Raw genomic sequence first — 15,934 nt, forward strand, 5'->3', positions numbered from 1 at the left:
GTAACATTTGTGTAGGCTGGGTATCCAGTGTGAGACTACTTTATGCCAAATGAGCACATGTCCAGTAATTAGAAAGCAAACATCTGAAGATCTAGGGTAGAATGATAGGAAAATTATTTTGTGGTATGGTATACATGCAAGTTTAAGTGGTGACATCACCACAACTATTAGTTAGATTTTAGTATCCTCCATATTAGAAAATATATGTACTCAGATGAAAACATATGTTCCATAGAAGAAAATGATTCCTGTGGAAAAATCTCCATACAGGAAAATGATTCCTTTGGGCAAATGTCCAAAGACTTAATATGAGTCACAGCTCCCCAAGTTGTGCTATGTAACCATTCTTGACAGCATACTATTTGTTTTGAACATTTTGGTTTATTCAGTGGTAGATTTCAATATCTCCCATATTGATATATACATGTACTGTAGTCTTATAAAATATTCATTATACAAGAAAAGGATTCCGTCTCTCTGTTGGTTCCATTCAACCACTCCAATCATGATCAATTGATGTAGACAACCAAATTTCATAAAGTCGCTGTAGAGTTTAATCCAAATCATTAGTATTGATGCATTGACCTAATTTCTACATTGTAAGAGTTGAATTAGGATCTAATTTCACTCAGTGCATGTTGATTCAACTTAAAAAATCTTTGCATCAATTCTTTAATGAAAATGTATATCAGTCAGTGTATTTGCATATTTACATTTCGGTTTGGTGTTCCATTTCTCATTTTAATGGACATTTTCAGCTGAACACATTGTAGGCCCAGAAGCACAGATAATTGAAAGCTTGACCGAGTCTGATGTAACCTCATTAGAAGGGGATTTTTTCTGATCAGTACAAAACATTGGCAAAGACATGAATTCAGTGACTAGCAACTTGCTCCAGTGAACACAAATTATGGTTTTCTTCTTTCGTTGATTTACTTTCGTTTATTGACCAGTGAAGCAATATATAATATAGTCAAAGTATGTTAGCATGCACCAAATTTTTGGAATGTGAAACTTGCACTCCTAAGATATAGTCTAATTACTGAAAATCATTCATTATGCAAATGACTCATTAATATTCATTGGAATGTTTACCAAAACTTAAATCAATTCATGCCTTTAGCATAAGGGAGAAGTGTAGCAAGTTTAATTGTCAATGTACATGTATGAGAGCATATACCAAATGATATGGAATTTGAAGGTTGCATTCCTATATTGTAACTACTGCAAATTGTTAATTATGCAAATTATTCATTAGTATTTGTAGGATATTTACCAAAATCTAATCAGTTCATACCATTACCATAAGGAAGGAGTTGTAGCAAGTTCCATTGTTAGTGTATGATAGCATGTACCAAATAATATGGATATGATAGATAAGTTTATTACTTTCTTTACGTTTAAAAAAAAGTGATATTTTACATTTGGATTAAAGACTTAGTCTGTTTTAGAAACTTTTATGAAAATGGTATATACATGTGTGCATAAAAACACAACATGGATGTCATAAGTGTCTATTGGGCAAGAGATGTGATTTAGTACAAACTTCATCCATTCACCGGATAGAAACTTTACTAAAACTGTCATTCTACATTCAGTGCATGTATCAGTGTGTACATAGCAGACCCCAAGATTTATGAAACCAATCTTCAAAGAAAATAGATTTTGGAATGAAGTGAGAAACACAGTTATAAAAGAAGATTTTCAGAGGAATAGGAGTGATTTGGGCTAGCTGACAATAACAGAATATCAAATACTGCAAACCTTTCTCACAGTAATTGAAGTCAGTTGATATTGCCTGTCATACAGATGAATATTATCTGACAAACATTCCCCAGGTCTAAAAGGCTATTTTGCACCTGTGATTTCAGATGTGATTTTATCTCACCAACCATGTCAGTAACTGTTTGAAGAAATTCAACCAACCCTGTCTTCTGTACAGCCAGTTAGAATCCTTGCTTTAGAATACCGTTGTTGTGGTTGCTGTTATTTATTGAAGGATCAAGACAGAAAGTAGAAACAATATTTCAAAGTTATTACCATTTATGAAGATAAATAATGCTGCAATCATAGCCGACTTAAACCAACTTTGCATTTCAATGTTGTTAGGTCCTTTTAATCATGCCATCCCCCATTCGCCTGCCCCCCCCCCCCTCTCTCTCTCTCTCTCTCTCTCTCTCTCTCTCTCTCTCTCTCTCTCTCTCTCTCTCTCTCTCTCTCTCTCTCTCTCTCTCTCTCTCTCTCTCTCTCTCTCTCTCTCTCTCTCTCTCTCTACACACTCACACACACACACACACAAATAAACAGACAGACTTGTGTTAATTTTTGCATAGAATGACAGACAGGCCTTTTCCAACACCACTGCCATGACATTGATGAATCTTACAAAAAAAATCACCTTTGTTTCCCCCACAACAGACCAACCTCATTATACATTCCATGGCTGTAATCATGACCATTATCCTGGAAATAACATTGACTCGAGTTAAACAGGATCGCAGTGTAATCACACACAACTAATGGTCTAATATGCTCTCTCCTGAATAGAAAACCAGCTTGAGTCAAGTATTTCTTCACCACAATCAAGCTTTTTATTCCTCCAGCTCGGGTTATTTGACTCAAGAGGTTTGCTTTCTGAAACTAATTGGCTTTCAATTGTGTTGATATTACAGCAATATTAGCTGATGTCAAAGGTTAAAATACAGTGATATATCTCATCATTGTGTACTTAATTTTTTGAGAAGAATGCAATTTTATAGCTAGTATTTACTGTAAGGTTTGTGGTGTTATGATGGCCGAATGGTTAGAGTGGCCGGCTTGTAATCTGCAGGTTGTAGGTTTTAGCCCCATCACTGCCATTTGTTTCCAAGTGGCTAAAGTCCTTCGGCAAGATTTGAACCATGATTGTGCCTCAGTCCACCCAGCTGTATAATTGAGGATCTGGAAGGATAGAGGTTGGAATGTGAATGCTTTAATCCTATGTGCTTATAAAGGCTGCAATGGAATGTATGCTCCCCAGGGAGTTGAAGTATAAAAGGGCTGTTGTGCCGCTATAGGTCCTAGCCAGGGGTAATAATTGTAAACTGCTTTGAGCACAATTGGGAAAGCGTGTATAAAAACCAACATTAGTATATTATTTACTTTAAATTCCCATTGTTGTTGTCATAAGAAGTAACAAAACAAACTATTTAGCCAACATGAAAACACGTTTCACTGAGTATTTGCTTGTAGGCATCTCTTTCAAGATATACTTTAATGAAAAACGAATAAAAAATTGAGTACTTTACCTGAGGGTGAAATATTCAGAGTTTACTGCAGGTATATGAATAACACTTCATGTGTATGCTTGATGTCAGAAGTCACTGATGAACAGGGTGTGGGTCAGGGGTCATTCCTTGATGTGACCCCAGGTCAGAGGTCATTCACTAATATGACCTATAAGAGGTCACAGTTTGATTCAGTATTTTAGATGTAATAGATAATAGATTTAAAGTTGCATTTATTGGTTCTGTTCAATTGTTAATTATAATAATAATTAAAAAAGGTAAGAACTTGTATTGCACCACAAAGCAAAATTATAAAAATAACCCAAAAGCACCATCTTAAAATACAAAAAACTAAGAATGACATAACTACATTTACCATTAAATGTGAATCATGTTTATTGACGTACCATAGATGATGTACTATTTTAATCCTTAATGAGGTCTGTATGTCATGTCATGGCACAGCTGATAATTATGGATGCAGCATCCCAATTCACTGGAATACTATTTGAAGTCATGTGCATATGATATTCGTGACCACATCATTAAAAGGCATGAGTTAAAGTTCGAGGAACTCATTGAAATTTGATACTGACTAGATAGACTTTGACATTTTGGTATCTTCAATCTTAGAAATTCATAATTAATAATTAAATGAATATGATATAGACATTTAACATTTAGAAATCTACAATCTCAGAAATTATGAAATTTGTGTGGGGATCATTCTAATCTTTTGTATGTCTAAATGGATCACCAGACTAATTTGTGAAATTATTTCATAATTTTAATATAAAACAGACAGTAAAGGTAGAGAGACCAGGTATTCCTCTCTAATAGCTTTGTTTGATAATTCAGAGAATTGTGGACATGTCATGGCAGACATGTAGACTGTACATGTTTGACAGTGTACATGTACATCTACTTCACAATATATTTAATTCAGTAACTGAATTAGAAATAGTGTTCAAAAATTTAGAGTTTCAGTTATGTATGAATTTTTTATCAGTATGTGTTTGATGGACAATTGTGAAACCTTCAGTGTTTCTCTTCAGTTTTAGCCTTCAATACATACATAAGGACAACTTCTCATAATTCTTCCATCCAGAGAAATAAGAAATAACTTTTAAAAATTAACGCCCTCTATGGCAAGGTTAGAACAAATTTAAAATTTCACTGATGATCACCTTTAGTATGTATATGGGTGGAAATTATCGTTTATTAATGTAGGACCTTCGATAAAATGATTAGCTCATAGTTTCCTTCTGACTTTAATTTGTCATTTCTAAGTCATCTGGACTGTTAAAGTATGATTATGAAGTGAAGGTATCACCAACATGTACAAAAACACTTACTTTTTCAAGCGACCGACTGACCCATGATATGAGAAACATAGCAATAAACAGTGTGTTTTCCTAGTAAAATGCTTGTAGATAGCAAAATCATAATGAAAATCATATGTATATACAATGTACTAACATATACTTGTTCCTTGTTTGACAGGAACTTGTCAAGCTATTGGCAGGTGTTGATGTAAGCTTGGTTTACAGGGAGTGTAGAATGTACAAGAGAACAGCTACTGCTTTAAGTACACATGTACATATACGATGGCTTAGATAAGTTCCATTAAAACCTACCCTCTCAGTCAAACTTATGACTTAAAACAATAAGTGGCACGAAGTATTTCTGACAGTTTGTCTTTTATGCTGTCTAACCTTCATGCACTTTCCAGAATATAGACTACTATCAGCAATCTATGTAGTTTTTCAGATATAGGTTTTGTCTTGTGGCTTACATCAAAATAAACTGTCATCTACATTCCTGCAGCCTCTTTCAGGTCTTCATTTCATCTCATCACTAGAATAGCAATTAGAGACCAAAAGATGAAATATTAATAGAAACAAATCAAAGAAATCTCTCTTGAAAGAGGATATGAATTATTCAGTGTGTTCAGTCAGTTGCAAATTCAACAGATATTTTGTAGTCTGCTACTCTAATGTTTTTTGTCATGATGCTGTGGTTTGTCTTGGTTACGTCGTAATAAGTCAATCACGAACTGCTTTGGGTTATGCCAGCTGAACATGTATAATGTATCGTATGATTGACTTGTTTTCGTATTTGCTCAAGTCATCACAGCTTAGAGTGCTTCTCACTGACTTCAGATATTACTTGTAAAATGACTTCAGGACATTATTTTTAGCTAGATTAAGACAAAAACAAGATTTCTTTTGAAGATGTAAGAAAAGAAACCCGGTTTATCATGTTTTAATTGCTAGTTCTGAAATTGTGTATGAATTACGTCACATGCAGTAGAATCTGTGATTATATGCAAATGTATAATATTTGCACATTAGAATAATGAAGCGAGGGTAAAGGGAAAAGACAATTGTAAATCTTTTTAAAGATGATCGATGAAATGTTTAATTTAGAATTGTGTGATTAAAATGTACATTTTATAGGCAAAAACAACAAAAACAAGTAAATGAAAAGTTTGATATGTTTTAGTCTTCACCACTGTATGTACGTACATGTACAGAAGTAAGTATAACTCCATTATTAGGTTATTTCACATAAGATCTACTTCTTCTTTTATCTTTCCCCAGTGGTGACCCACTGAGACTTTATATAATGCCAAATGTAAGTATGACATTTTGAGAGAGATTGCCAGAGAATGAAGTAGTCCCTAAGATCAATCCAGGTGTTGTTCATTCCCAGGAAAGTCAATGTATTCCTTGGCAAATTAAACATTACTATATATTAATCGATGGTTTGATTGTGCCTACTCTAAAATCACATGAAATATCAGTTTTTGTTCAAGTTTTTAAACTAACTAGACCAAAACCTATTAGGGTTTCACAGTACTGTTTTTAATCAGGGCATTTAAAGCTATTTTGATAACGATCAAGATATAAAAAATATGTATATTTTCACTCATTGGTCTACTTTGTGATACAGTGTAAGACAACAACCTTTAGGGTTTGTGTGCCATACATTCAGCTCACAGGCTGTCTCAGTGATTTCACTTCACTCTTAAATTTGTACAAACGGCTATTCTGATGACAGCTATTCAGGGTGTGGTTAAATTTAACAGGCTGACCTTGAAACCAGCAAAAGCAGATCATGAAGAGGGAAGCGGAATCACAGATCCATGATGTAGACGGATTATCAGATCACATTATGTCTGAATGGCTTGGAAACCGGTCCACGAAACCCTTATATGTATATGTGCCATAAAGATTACTATCGAATAGAAAAGCTAATTAAAGTCTTACGTTTTAGCTAAAGAAAATCCAGGCCGATTCTTTATTTCTTATTTGTGGACAAGACCTACTCTCACTCTGTCGTAATTGGAATGACTAATACTTCAGATTGTAATCCTAAGTAGCGGAATCCACAATCATCTTTCAATGCAAAGCAGTCATGGAAGATTTTATAACCAAGACACACACCAGCATACTAAATAGGAGTCTAATTTAGCTGAACATTTCCGAGTGACTTGAGCCAGTGAAACTTTACAAAATATTAACCTCTGCTTGGAATTCAACACAATTATTAATTTAGTATGGACTCAACTTCTATATAATGAGTAGCTGAAAGGCAAGGATTTTAGTCACAAAGCGCTTTGTTTGAGTTCTTGTTTCAGATTACATTAAATGTATAGAAAACTATCAATTATAATTTTAGCAAATTTCAACCGCAATCTTATCAGGATGTCATGGATTTGAAAACATTGAAAGTGATTTATTGTAAGAAGTGAACAATATACAAGAGGCCAGGTGACAGATAAAAAAAAATGAACTGTATTAAAAATTCTATCAATTTTTTAAAACAATGTGAAGAGTTATTCTGTAATTTAGTTGTGATTCAAATGGTATGAATCAAATTTCATTAAATTTGAGTAGTTTTTACGATGGGTCGGAACAGAAAAAGAAGCAATAATGATGAAAGAATATGTATTTATTGTTAGTTGTAGCAGTGGATGTGAACTGTATGAATAACCCTGTTTGCCCTTCGTTACTGAGTGAAAACTTCCTCTAGTGATTGCTGAATTTATGACTTTGGGATAAATGCCAAGTCATCCGAGTGTTAAGAGAAATAATACAATATTCAGACGCTGTGTGTACAACAAAACAATTGCCATAAAACTTGGAGAGCTTTTAATGTATAATCTCACCTAATGGGTTTCAGGAAGGAGAAGTTTACAATTTAGATTAGTAAACTATCACCAAGGTATATGACATCACCATTCTGTAATGTGAGAATAAATACTTCACTGAAAAATGAAATACCAACAAGGGGCCCAGTTTGAATATGATTAAAATGTAGGTTTCAAAAACCTGTCATCTGGCAGAGAGAGCTACAAGAAAGTTGATCCAGGACAAAAAAAAATGATCCTATGGAATCCTTATAGGTCAACTGATACAGTAACAATAATGTTCGAATCTGGGATCAATCTTGAACCTGTTTTAGTGTAAATCAAGTTCACCATCTAAATGATAGGATTTGTACTTTCATTTCTGTGAAATAATATTAATATGAAGTAGCAATAACCATAATCCTGTATATTGGAAAAAATGGACCAAATATCTATTTTGAAATTTCATGTTTCAGATTTATGACTGCAATGTTGAGACTATTGGCACAGAGAACACTTACCAAGTTTGGTCTAGCATGAATCTTGTATGTCAGGAAACAATTAAACTCAAGGCTGTAAAAGACATAAAAAATTTGTTTTCATTTTTTTTTTAACTTTTTTTTTAAATATTAAAAAAATAAAAGATAAAAAATTAAAATAAAAAGTTCTATGAACTGAAGACTTTCCGTAAATCTCATGGTGTTTCAAACTGACAGTCCAGGAAAGAAAATCGTTTTTGTAAACTGAACAATGTTCAAATCAGTTGTCTTGGCAGTTTTGCGTAATGCAAGTGATATAAAGAAATGATCATAGTTTACAAATATGTCTGAAATTCTGTATTTCGTAACATATCTCCAAAATATATTAGTACAAACCAAACCCAATTAAAACAAGTTAGTTCAAAATAGATGAAATTCTAGAATGCAAGATTTAGAAATAATAGTTTTTCTATAAGAAGGCGAGACAATTTAAGCTGTAAGTATTAATATGCCAGATGAATCTGATATTACACACGTAGGTGACATTATGACAACATATAACAAAATCTTGATTGATTTCATTTCCTTTTACGAGTGAATATCGCAAGTCATTAAAATTACAGGATTTTTTTTCTGAAATGATGCATGCACAAGAGTGTGTTGCATAGAGACCAGACTTCTGAGAAGGAAATTCACTGCAATGAAAATTAGACTTTCAAATAAAAACGTCAAAATTAGAAATATTTGTCAAATAATCGTGACGGGGGTAAAAATCTATACGAAAAGTGAATACTGTTATGTATGGCATACATGTACAGTGTAATGTGAGATTTGATGAAAGTCTTTCATCAATCACCAGGATATTACAACGATAGATCACATGGGCTGATATACACAATTATAGTAAACATCACAGACTAGCAGTTGTGGTTGCGTGATTACCTTTCATATAGTCATAGAGGGAGACCTCACAGCCGATATAGAGAAATGCTTTCATTGTTATATTCATTTACCATCAACAACATAAAGGGGAAAGAAAAATCACTTTAAAGGGGCACAAGCTGAGTGTATATACACATGTATGTTTGGGGGTAGTTTTTACAGCATATTAAAAGGTACTTCGAGTATTCTACTTACTGATGTATACTTACTCATCACTTCCAATTTAAAGGAACTCAAACCTGGCATAAGGATGTAACAATCCAATGACGTAATTTATTATATGTATCAAAAATGTACAGGAACTCCATACTATGCAATCAATAGTTATAACCATGCCGGAAGACAATTGTAATGTCATAGAAGGCATGCATTGACACTAACATTATACTAGCATAGTTTAATCAAGGTTTTATGTATTTTTATGTATTTTTTTAAAAGTATTTTCAGTTGAGGCTAAAAAGCTTATAAATTCAGCTTGTGCCACTGTAAATATATAGGAAAGAAAAGAGATTATATGGAGTTAAAATGAGTGTTATAACACTGGATAACACTGGCATGATATAAATGTTCCATTACTGAAATCAATAAATATCATTATGATGTGATTGTACATATTAATTAGTAAATATATTAATTACTCTAATCAATAACCATTGTTTTAAACAAATACAATTAATGGTAGTGTTTTAATGAAAACTGTCATTTGCATATAATCAATGATGTTTTCTGTCATTTGTGCAAATATCTCATCTCAGTGATTTAGCGTGCACTCTGAATTTCGATTTTCACAAAGAATTTTGTTGCAGTTCTGGTGAACGTGATTCGCATTACATTGTATGAAAGTAGTTTCACAATACATGTCTACGATCTGTATCTAAGATATTTTGCAAAATGTTCAAAATTAGGAATCAAATTTCTGAAGGAAATCTTAGTTGGGAGCTGGAATTTAATATGGAAGCATTTTTCATATCAGTATCACATATTTTTCAAAAAATTACAAAATTCAGGAGTCAACTTTCTAGAGGAAAATCTAAGTTGCAAATCTGAGCTGAATGCTGGAATGTAATCTTGAAGACTGAGTTATCACGTATTAAAGATATTTTTAACAATTTTCAAAATCAGGAAGCTTTTAGCTTCGATATAGTGCTTCTTTTTCATTTTCCAAAAAAAAACCCACATGACCTGAACTGATATGCCCTATGTATTGAACAAGACAACAGTTAAGAACCGGGGGATCTCAATATCTGTGCAAATATTTCTACCCAGGAATATATCAGGTTCTATTAGCATTTCAACATCTTTGATGAGATTGCCAAGGCATTCAATTGATATTGGTATGCATAGACATACAGACATGTTGCCAAATGAATTATGCATCAATCTCTTCAGTCTACAGACTGTTATATATATACATGTACATCTTAATGAGATTTATGGTTTGATTGCTGGCCTTGAACAGTTATGGCTAGAATAATAATCATTATTATGGGCTTTGCAGAACAAGGATGTTTGTCAGAAATTGGCAAGCTTCAGAAAGTTATGAGAAATATCTAACCGAGGTCAACAAAACCTATACATTAAAACTCGCATGCAACACATTGTATATGTTATTTACCAAACAAATACAGGCTTTGCAGAACAAGGCGTAACATCAGGACATGGCAAAAGTTTGGGAAGCATATAAACTTACAAGGGCACAAAATTTGACTTTGACACCATGAGAATATTTTTGCATGTGTGGAACCCTATGCGACACTTAATATTAAACAAGAGTTGACGTTTTATTTGTGGAATGCATATATGCTTGGCAGAACAAGGTTGAAGACTGGGGATTTCAAAATTTGGAAAGTGCATGTGCATATTATACAAACAAGGACCTTGAAATATATACTTGTTTTGATGGTATCTTTTATATAAAAACATATGTACCTTCCATGTTGTTATAGTGATGAAGAAGACTTGTTTATTTTGGGAATATATAGGTTATATATTTTATTTGATTTATGGGAGAATAGGTAAAAACAAGAATGCAAATTAAAACTGCACCATGTAATACAACTAACAAAATGTGTCATATCATGCATGCATGTATATCATGATGTAACATCAGCTAAAAAAAATGTAGCCAGAGGAAACTGTACCTCAGAAAAAGTGACATGAAATATCCAAAATAACAGTGATATAATTTCAGGCTGTGATCTTACACCACATCATATACATTTCATATGATTGTACATGTATAGTTGTGAAATTACTGACAAAATATTGAAGCAAATGACAATCTAACATTCTTTCAAATTTCATTTTTTCGCTAAGAATGGCCAAGATCTAAATTTGATTTCATGAATATTTCTCAAAATAAATGAAATATGACAAGAGTCAACCTTAAAAAAAGAGCTATGAATTTATTATATGATTATTTAAGCTATTTAATCAAAATCCGCTGTTCACCATCTAAGCAATCATTTTAATGAAAATTAATAATTTCATTATTTCAAAGTGCAATCTTATGTAATAACCTTGAATTATTATAAATGCATTATTTCTGTCAGATTTATGATAAGTAATATAAAATTTTGATTCATTTTTCATGTCGCCTGAGATTCAATAAAAAGCGAGTTGGATTTTGTACGGAAAAAATCAAAATGGAGATAATGCATAGAAAATAAATAATGTGATATATTTAGTCAGATTGGCATGATAAATAATGATAAAAATATGAAAGTTATGGGCAGATTGACATTTTGTAGAAGATAATTCTTGACAATCATCAGTTTTATAGGACAAGATAATCAAGTTCATTAAAAATAATGAAATTGATGACATTTTAGTAACACAGAAATGAAGATTTACTGTGCCCTACAGAGGGGTCCAAAATTGCTGAGTGAACATCATTTCTGGAAAGCAGTCAGAAAATTAACATATGACCATTGGATAGGAAATTGCTATTGCCTTGGGAAGCTTTAATTACACATTAATAATACCTTGACTTCAAATGTTTAATATTTATCACATCGGTGATGTGTGGGTGAATTGTATGTATAATGATTGAAAGTATTAACACTTTGTAGAGTTTCATTTGTCACATTGTCATCTGTGGATACATTATGCTAAGTACTAGGAGAGCCGCAGTGCTAATAAATGTTGCATGATGTGACATTTTGCTTGTTTTGGTTCATTCCAACCGCTGTGCTCGTCTTACCCTAGTCTCTGTACAAGAGGGTCTCGAGTGCCTTCTGTGTTGCAGATGAATTCTTAACCATATCACACTACAAGCTAATTATCGTGGCATTATTTCCCATGATTACTCGGGGAAGTAACCATTTCTGCCTGAGACGTATGTAGAGTCTGTGTTTACATTGTGTGCACTGAAGACAGCTGACATCCTTGATTTCTTAGAGATGATGTTCCTGAACTGATGCTGAGTTCAAGGATTTCTTGTTTTGGTATTGTTCCCTGAGAGCTATAGTTATTGTGCGAGTTGATGTTTTAATACGAATTTGCCAATTTGCCATCGTCTTGACTACATGATGTTGTTGCTGTAACAGTGATTATTGCAATTCAATGCGGTGTTGACAGTATTATTCAAACAACAATGCCATCATCATCATCTTATGATCTCCGTTATCTCTTCTGCTGCTGTTATATGTGTAATGATTTCTTCCGCTATTGCTCCACAGAGGTTTACAAACTCCTTCATCCTTCGGAAAGACTGTAAGTTCATTAATTTGTCATTCATCTCAAAATGCCAGATAATAGAAATGAAGAACAGCATGTTGCATGTGAGGTTTTTAATACTTACTTAAGGAGCTTTGCAATGTGATTGATAAGTTGTACTGAGGCTTTGATACCTGCTTATTTCATTTGAACCACCTAAATAGGTGAAAGGAATCATTCTCATGGGCATTGTTTCTCAGTAGATGGTTTGGATGAGTCTGCGTATGGACATTTATCACTTCTCCTTGAACTGAAGTAAATTAATCAGCAGTAAGAAAAATCTGTATATAGCTATCAAATTAATGAATATTATTCTTTATGGGCTGTGGTCCCAGTAGACATTTTTTTCCATGTTGATAATTATTACTGATTCCCAGCTCTAAAGACTCATACATCATGCTTATAGCTTTTGAAGTCTAAACGACTGCTGATTTCATCTATTATTTTTGCAAGATTCTTGTACATATATTGTACATTTTATCATCATAGTCCATGTTGACTCAATAATATTTCAATTATATCCAAATTTAAAATGGATGTAGCAACACAAACCTCATCTTAGGTGAAAATGCAAGTTTGAATTTATATTTAGAAATTAAGTCATTTTATTCTGCATGTTGAAAAGTACAGTTATAATCCAATTTGTAAAGAAAGTCAATTTTGTACACTTGATTTCTGTAATACATGTAATACAGAGAAGGTAAGTTATTGTTCTGCTACAAATGGAATTGCTTTGCTTAATTCTTTTTTCATAAAAAATATATTTTTGAACAGTATGTTGTTGTTTTTAAGCTGATTATTAACTCAGTCGTTGTTATCAAACTGAACAAAAAACTGTCAAATATTACATTTGTTAAAACTGCATTGCTGTGTTGTAAGTGGGTGATTTCACTGTCCTACTGTGTATACTAAGGTGAGAAAAGGTTAACATGTCACTTTAATAGCTAGGGTATTTGAGTACCAGCACTCAATTCTCTTATTTGTTTACACTGGTTCAACAGACTACCTGCCGCTTCAAGGGTATGAGGGATTTGTTGTCTTTGACGTCTTAGATGCCAATTACCTTGTAGAATGCATGACATTAGGATTTTGTTTTGAACACAATGTGAAGTATTAAGAAGATGATTCTGATGATGATGATGGTGACAACAACACAACAATGATGATGATAATGACGACGACGACGACGACGACGACGACGACGACGACAACAACGATGATCAAAATATTTTTCAAGTCTTAATCATACATTTAAGGGATTCCATCTGTAGTGATACCCAATTACACATTTTCCCATCTGTGTGTTAAGCTTTCGTTAATACTAGAGTGAAAGCAAAGTGAGAATAGGACCTATACTGATCTTAACGAAAGGGTCACAGGAAATACCCCACGGCATCTTCAGCAAAAGAAGCACTAGCTCTTTGTAAACAACTAGCTTATTACTTCTACTATGAATTTTGTACGCTACCAATACATGTACGTATATATTACATGCAGCTTATTGCATTTATTATTTAGCAATTATTGCTTCGCAATGCTAAATCAGATTGTGTTATATCATAATTTTGTTATGGTTTTTCATTTCCTTATAAGCATAAATTTAATTATGAATAACTTTCTTAGATCTAACATAGCAAAATATGTATTCAATTTTAGTATTGTGACATATACGTGTGCATGTTGTGATATTTCTACAAAGAACAGGCCAACTGAAAGTTGGCGCTATCATTAATAAAGTATGCGTTATCAACTCAAAATGCATGCCTATGGTCATTGCATACTTGGCTTAACAAAGTCGCTGTGATACCATTGTATTTATATGTCTCCGAGTACATGATTGAAACAGCTATTTACAGGGAATACACAATGGTACAAGTCATATAGTTTTCATTCAAATCTTGTTACAATAACGTCTCAACAGATTCTCATACTAGTGATCTGAGGATTCTGGGTTTAGATTAAATTATTTCTTATTTCATTCATTTCAATTCAAAATTTTCCAAGACTAGTCATCATGGTTTGAGAGTTAGCAAAGACTTTAACTTATTTTGTAGAATTTCAGCGTTTGAAGTAATTGCGTTTGAATTTATCTAATTTTATGAGGAGGAATGAACGGATTGCTATAATACATAGGAGGATCTTGAAGACAAAAGTTGTGTTCATGTTTATTGTAAAACTCAGCTTTTACCTGAATGCAAAAGGAAACACACTATCATTTTACACATTTTTCAATATTAAATAGTTGATAACAGAAAAATAGATCATAATAATGTAACTGATATGAATGCGAATGCAAAATCCCTGCACGTTGCCTCCATCATGTAACTGTATACCTCTGTCGATGAAACTCTATCAAAATAAAAAAAATGTCCATTATCAGTTTCTCCAAGGGTAGAATCAAATTGTCATGTGAGATTGATATTTCTGTTCATTTTTAAATATTTTTTAGTGCAACAATGACATTTATTGGAAAAATACAGCCACCATCCTTGAAATTTTCTCTTCAGATATTGTACATGAATGGTAAATCCTATACATGAAATATAAGTATTAAATCATCAATTTTGGACACATATATTATCAAATTATATTAATCCCTCTGTTTATGTTTTAATGTTTTAGACTACACTGATAGTTTTTAGTGGAAAAATATGGCTGCCATCCCTGAAATTGTATCTTCAAATATTGCACATGTACATGTGTGGTACAAAATGTAAATACTTCCATAAATACTCTATATGCATGCAGTCACTCCCATAACTACTGTACATGCGATATGCATGCAGTCAATCAATTTTATCTTGTACATTTTGTACTTTATATATATCCATCTATTAGTGACCCCCACTGCTCCACCTCAGAGAAAAATTATCTCTGTGTGTTCCGATTATATCATCTACCGTCTTTGATGTAGTTTATCCAATTAATCTTTATTATCTTGTCCCTCGTGTATATGCTTTCTTTATAACTGACCATGTACTGTCAGTGACCTGTCTCTTTGCATATCATAAATTAGCTCATTGTGAATCAACCAGGATGTTTCCATTCAGTTTCCTCTCACCTCCTTTGAGTTTGTTGGAGAAGCAATAGAATCAATCAACACATAGGTCTATCTTTGCAAGGCTGTTCAACTCTGCAAATTATCTTTTTGATTCCTGTGAATTATAAAATAAACTAGGGTCCAGGGAGAGTCAATGATTCGACTGTCTAAAAAATACAGGTCATTTTGTATGAAATGTGTTCCCTGGATTTACCCCCTCAACTTTCTATAACTTATTGTCGTTATGATTTCTCTGAATTTACAAGTAGTTATCAATATTGCCTAATTTGGAAAGTAGAGAGTTTAAAATGGAATTGAAATTTCGATAAATTTGCATAATTTATATAAGAATTAA

The 15,934-nt window shown here is 32.8% G+C and overlaps 1 protein-coding gene across 2 annotated transcripts in view; it reads left to right on the plus strand.

Moving 5' to 3' along the window:
* LOC144441127 (uncharacterized) overlaps positions 1-15,934 on the plus strand; it is a 112,162-nt gene that overhangs the window by 84,801 nt on the left and 11,427 nt on the right. The gene's annotated exons all lie outside the window — the stretch shown is intronic.

Source organism: Glandiceps talaboti, chromosome 10 (genome assembly GCF_964340395.1).
Source record: "Glandiceps talaboti chromosome 10, keGlaTala1.1, whole genome shotgun sequence".
Classification (NCBI taxonomy): Eukaryota; Metazoa; Hemichordata; class Enteropneusta; family Spengelidae; genus Glandiceps; species Glandiceps talaboti.